The sequence below is a fragment of the Rhodamnia argentea genome, chromosome 2, assembly GCF_020921035.1.
Source record: "Rhodamnia argentea isolate NSW1041297 chromosome 2, ASM2092103v1, whole genome shotgun sequence".
NCBI classification, from domain to species: Eukaryota; Viridiplantae; Streptophyta; class Magnoliopsida; order Myrtales; family Myrtaceae; genus Rhodamnia; species Rhodamnia argentea.
This window is the reverse complement of record NC_063151.1, coordinates 35491497-35497496: the sequence shown is the minus strand read 5'-3', so window position 1 is coordinate 35497496 and position 6000 is coordinate 35491497.

Sequence of the window (6000 nt, the reverse complement as noted above, 5' to 3'; positions counted from 1 at the left end):
GACTTTATTGTGCTAACTTGCATCAATCTTTTTGTGATAGCTTCAGGTGATTTACGGCAAAGACTCGGAACACCTCAAAGTGAAGAAAAACACTTCATTTCTATATCCCCAAACACTTACCTTTTGAAAAAGCCAATTTGAGCCATTGAATATTCATTTCTAAACCCTTGTTGGTGATCACCTCCCTACACTAGGGCAAGCATAGGAATTACCAGCAATAAGTCAAAATGCATAATTTGGAAAAATTCTTGATACTGGCCTCAAAAGAGCCGGTCGATGCAAAAATGATGAAGAATGAAAGGGCTAGAAAAAAGCAAAGTGCCTGGTAAAAGCAAGGCCAAAGCCCATGAAAAGAGCACCCCGAAAAGGGGCAAATCCTGAAGAAAAATCAGCAAGATGAAAAGAGGAAAATCCTCAAAATCATTGAAGAAAGAACGAGCATGAATCAATTGCAAAAGCAAATGAATGCTGGAAAAATGTTAAGGTGATCACCAAAGTTCACCCCTTTTTGAAAATATGGCCGTTCTTAAAGAGCCCACCTTAAGCCAAAATACAACCTGTCACCAAAACTTTTCGATCTAAGAGGTGTTTCGAGTTAATGCAAGAAATCATACGGAAAGCTACCGCTTAAAGAGGTAAGTACAATCCTGTCTTATCATGACTTCGGGGTTCTTGACTTGTAAACCCGAAGAAGCTATTGTCGATCAAGATACATTTCTAAGCCTCAAAATGAATATCCTTTGATAATCCTTTGACCTGGCCCGAATTACGGTCCCTTTTAAAATGCCTTCTCCGATTAATCGGATTGTATGCATCTCGAATGATCCCGAAACCTCAAGGTTAGGTTTTACGTGGAGCGATTTGAATTTCAAGAAAAGCCTTGCCAAATGGTGAGAAGCCCTCTTGGATGAAGGAAAACCTTTTTGAAAAAACCTCTAAAACAACCTTTTTTGTAGAACACTCGGGATGTGTCATTTAAAATCCATCCTCAGAGGAAATTTGAATTTATGATTGGATACATTTCCTTCGCAAATACACTTTGAAAATTTGTTTAAGAATTCTTAAGTTTCTCCCCAGAACTTAGAATTGCCATTCTGATGATGTTTGATTGAACTTTCTGCATGTTCCTTGGTGATCCCAAATCCTCGGAAAAGTTACATTTTCAAGATTTGATTAACTTGGATTTTCTGCGGGTCTTCCGGAGTCCCCAGGTCCTCCGATCCTCCACTTTGAAAATTTGAAATAGGGTTTGAGCTTACGTAGGTACACTAGTCAACCTAGGTCCTCAGATGGCACCCTCTCGGACGGTGAGTAGTTGGAGAGACGAAAACCGATCTGCTTATTTGAAAATTTGAAATAAGGTTTGAGCTTCAGTAGGTATACTAGTCAACCTAGGTCCTCGGATGGCACCCTTTCGGACGGTAAGTAGCTGGAGAGACGAAAACCGATCTGCTTATTTGAAAATTTGAAATAGGGTTTGAGCTTACGTAGGTACACTAGTCAACCTAGGTCCTCAGATGGCACCCTCTCGGACGGTGAGTAGGCTGGAGAGACGAAAACCGATCCGCTTATTTGAAAATTTGAAATAGGGTTTGAGCTTACGTAGGTACACTAGTCAACCTAGGTCCTCAGATGGCACCCTCTCGGACGGTGAGTAGCTGGAGAGACGAAAACCGATCTGTTTATTTGAAAATTTGAAATAGGGTTTGAGCTCTGTAGGTACACTAGTCAACTTAGGTCCTCAGATGGCACCCTCTCGGACGGTGAGTAGGTGGAGAGACGAAAGCCGATCTACTTTTTAGATGGTGAGTCCCCGCATGGAGGATAGCCAATCTCTTTTAAATAGGTGAAACCCCTTTGTTACAAGGGTGAACCTCCCTTTCAGACGGTGAGTAGCTGGAGAGACGAAAGCCGATCTGCGTTTTAGATGGTGAGTCCCCGCATGGAGGATAGCCAATCTCTTTTAAATAGGTGAAACCCCTTTGTTACAAGGGTGAACCTCCCTTTCGAACGGTGAGTAGCTGGAGAGACGAAAGCCGATCTGCGTTTTAGATGGTGAGTCCCCGCATGGAGGATAACCAATCTCTTTTAAATAGGTGAAACCCCTTTGTTACAAGGGTGAACCTCCCTTTCAGACGGTGAGTAGTTGGAGAGACGAAAGCCGATCCGCCCCCTTTTAAATGATGAATCCCCAGTAGATAGTCAAACCCATTTTGAATAGGTGAAATCCCTTTGTTACAAGGGTGAACCTTCCCCACAAATCTTCAAACCATCACTCGACACCGGACGGACGCTGACCATTGCAAAATCGCGCCAAACCGTCCACAGGTAATTCCGTGCATTCAATTTTTCAACTTCGGATCAACAAATCTCAAACCATAGACAGGTGAGCTACGGGTAAGTCTCTCTCTCCTTATTTCTTTTTCACATAAGACGAGCATGAACTGAAATAATTCCCCACGGAGTTAGAACTTTAAACTGCGAAGGTAAAGTAATCGAATGTCAAGACTTATTTTCTTTAGATTTTTTCTCCCAAATAGAGTCGATTAAGGATTCAGGTGTCACCTTGTCTTTGAAAGCAACCTCTAACCGAGATTACTTTCAAAGAGGGGCAACTGTTGACACCCGAATTTTTAGTCGGTTTTCCTTTAGTTTTATTTTCCAAAATTCATTAAAAATTCACAAAAAATTAAAAAAAATTAAAAAAAATTATTAAAAAATCAACATTGGTAGCCTTGGCCAAGCTTAAGGAACCAATTTGGAACAAAAAATAATTTTTCATATTTTTCGCATTTTTTAATATTTTAGGAAAATAGGAAAATACTTGAAAATTCATAAAAAATACTTTTCGAGGTCACAAAAATACAGAAAAATGTCCAATATTTTTATCTTAATTCCCTTTTCATATTGACTTCAAGAGAAATTGAAAATTGAGTTCAATTTTAGGTGTTTCTTCACAATGCCTAAGGTTGAATTTGCACAAAAAATACCAATTGAGTCTTTTTATTTGCAATTTTTGCACATTTGGAGTTTAGACATTCAATTGCAGTCCCTTTGAACTTCAATTTGATCAATTGCACCCACAATTGCGCGAATTGCACGAATTAGGCCAAATCCCCAAAATGTTTGCAATTTAGTCCCTCAATTGGCCAATTTTTGAAATTACTTTTAATTGAGGGACTATTATAGTAAAATTGAACTGTTACCCTATGTTTTCATACATTTCAAATTGATTGGCATAGGTCTCATGGTCCAATTTTATCAAATTGACATCCAATTGAACATTTCCCTAATTTGGGCAAATTGAAAAATTTGGGGTTTTTATAGAAATTGAAGTGAACTTTTGGGCAAAATTGCATTTTTAGATAATATCCAGGGCCCTAAGTCCAATTTTGAAGATTAATTGCAGAAATTCCAAGTCAATTTTGTTTAATTTTGAAAATTACGCGAAGTTCATTATGCGAACCGGTTCGGACCGGTCTGACCGCCGGTCGGACCGGTCGAACCGGTCCCGAACAGTGCTTCGTCTTCCTCAGAACGCCCGTGCATATGAACAATGAATGGCATGATTTGGACGATCAAATTGACAGGCCAATTGGTGATAATCGAAGCAATTAATTTAGGCGTTTTGTTCCCCAGGTTGATACGCGTTGATTGAGCCAAGTATCAAGATCAATGGCCGCCGGAGGAGCTCCGGCGAGCCGATCAAAGCCACGGTGACGTGAAAAAGTCAACGACCCGCAAATCAAGTGCAATTCGCGCGTAATTAACATCGCCGGAGCACCAAACGGAGTCCAACGGAATTGCATTCCGTTCTTGACGCCGTTTAGACCATTTGGCACACTTGAACACGTGTGGAGGAAGCTCGGCCAGCTCATACTCGACGCGCGCAAATTCGAAAGTTGGTATAAATAGGCTGGAAGCTTCGCGAATCAAAAGGAGGCTCATTCGTGCTCGTCCCGTAACCGAATAGAGAGAGAAAGCGAGAGGGATAGAGAGAGAAGTTCTCGTGCAAAGCTTGAACTCAAGTTGCGGACCGAGGATCTGCAACTTCGCCGCCGCCGATTCAGGCCAAATCGGGCCGTCGGACCACCACGGGAAGCTCGCCGGAGCCACCGGGAAGCGATCGCGCCGACCGGATCAGCTCAAGACCTCCAAAATCGGTGAGTAGACTTCTCAATCATTCTACTGTACACTAATGGCATCTCATATTCACGAACTTAATCCTTGCAATTAGAGTGTGCATTTTGCCTTTGGAACCTCACTAATCACGATCGCGTCTTGTTTGTGCATTGATTCCCCTCAAAAACCTCGAGTCGAACCTCCTACTCATCGCGGTGCGGTCGGACTTCGGCCGAGCAAATCCGGCGATTGCGGGTTCAATCCCGAACCCGAGGTAAGTGTTCTCAACTTAATTTGAGTGTGCTTGAAGCTTTAATTCAATAGTTATGCTCTACGTTGCTTGATTGAGTTCCGAGAAACCGAGTCAGCAAATAGCTCATAGCTCGAGATTCTATGGATGAAATGGCTTGATTTTTGGATATGTTAGTCTAGAGGTTCAAGCGAGTCGAACGCCGTAGGTTTCATGTCATTCCGGCGAGATCTCACCGTTGGATCTCGCCGGAGAAATGTTAGCCGTCCGTTTGTCGTCGTCGAGAGGTAGGAGACGAGTCTATGTGGCGATCAACGTGGTCGGCGGGCTGATGTGTCGAAAGCTGGTTGGTCCAGCTCGTCGGCGACTCGGCTCGGCCGTTGGCGCGAATGAGCCGAGTCAGATCTCATCCAACGGCCCGGTTTATTAGTTGAGTTTGATTACGGGCCGTTGGATCTTCGTTTAGTATTTTCGAAATTTTGATATATTAGATAGAAATTGAGAAATGGTGAAACGGTGCCGTTTTAGTTAGTGTTAGGCGACGTCGTTTAGGGCATATAGGGATTGAACGGCTCAGATTGAACTTAAGTTAGATCGTAGCCGCCCAAGTTGTTAAGTGATGCGGTGACGTTTTGTGTAAAAGACCGAAAGCGGCGTCGTTTTGTGGTTTAGGAGTTTTAACGGCCCGGATCGGTTCTAGCTTGAATCGCGGCCGTCCTTTAGATGTTTAATGCGTCGCCGTTTCATGTAGTGATAGAGCAACGGCTGAGATCGAATCCGATGGTTTAATCGTGACCGTCCGCTCGTTTGATAGATGCGACGCCGTTTAAAGTAGAGACCGGGCGCGACGTCGTTTTGAATTGAAGGAGAATTGATGGTCTAGATCACGTCCGAGGACCAAATCGTGACCGTCCGTGAGATATACTAAATGCGACACCGTTTTTGTGAGACGAGTCGGACACGGCGTCGTCTTATCCTGGTCGAGTCGACGGTTGAGATTAACCTTAGGATTGATCTCATCCGTCCATTCCTTTTATGCATATTTCGAATATTATAAATAGTATTAGAAAATAAAAAATAAATAGATAAATACGTATATCTTGCGTCGTATAGGGTTAGAGTGAGTCCGAGTCGGGTCAGACCGGGTTGACCCGGTCCGGTTTATTAATAAAAAAAAATAAAAAATAAAAAGAAATTTCCAGAAATTAAAAAAAATTGCAAAAATACTTAGAAAATTCATAAAAATTTCCAGTTTTTCACAAAAAAATTTCTAAAAATTTGTAGATCGATTCGGGACTCATAAAGTCTGAATCGAGAAATTTTGAGACTTCGAGGGTCGATTAATTTCGATCCGAAAAATTTCCAATATTTTTTGAAAAATAAATAAAAATTCCAAAAAAATAGAAAAATTAGAAAAATTCAAGAAAATCACAAAAAATGGGAAATTGTCACATTCAACTGGCCAAATCGAAATTTTGTGATTTTCGGGTCCCGACCCCCCAAAAATGACCATTCTACCCTTCCGGGCCATTCGCCCCAAATTTTCACCAAATCACCCTAAAACCCAATTTTGATTTTTTTGTAGACCGATAGGGCCATTTTAGACATGTCAAACCTTGATTGATTGA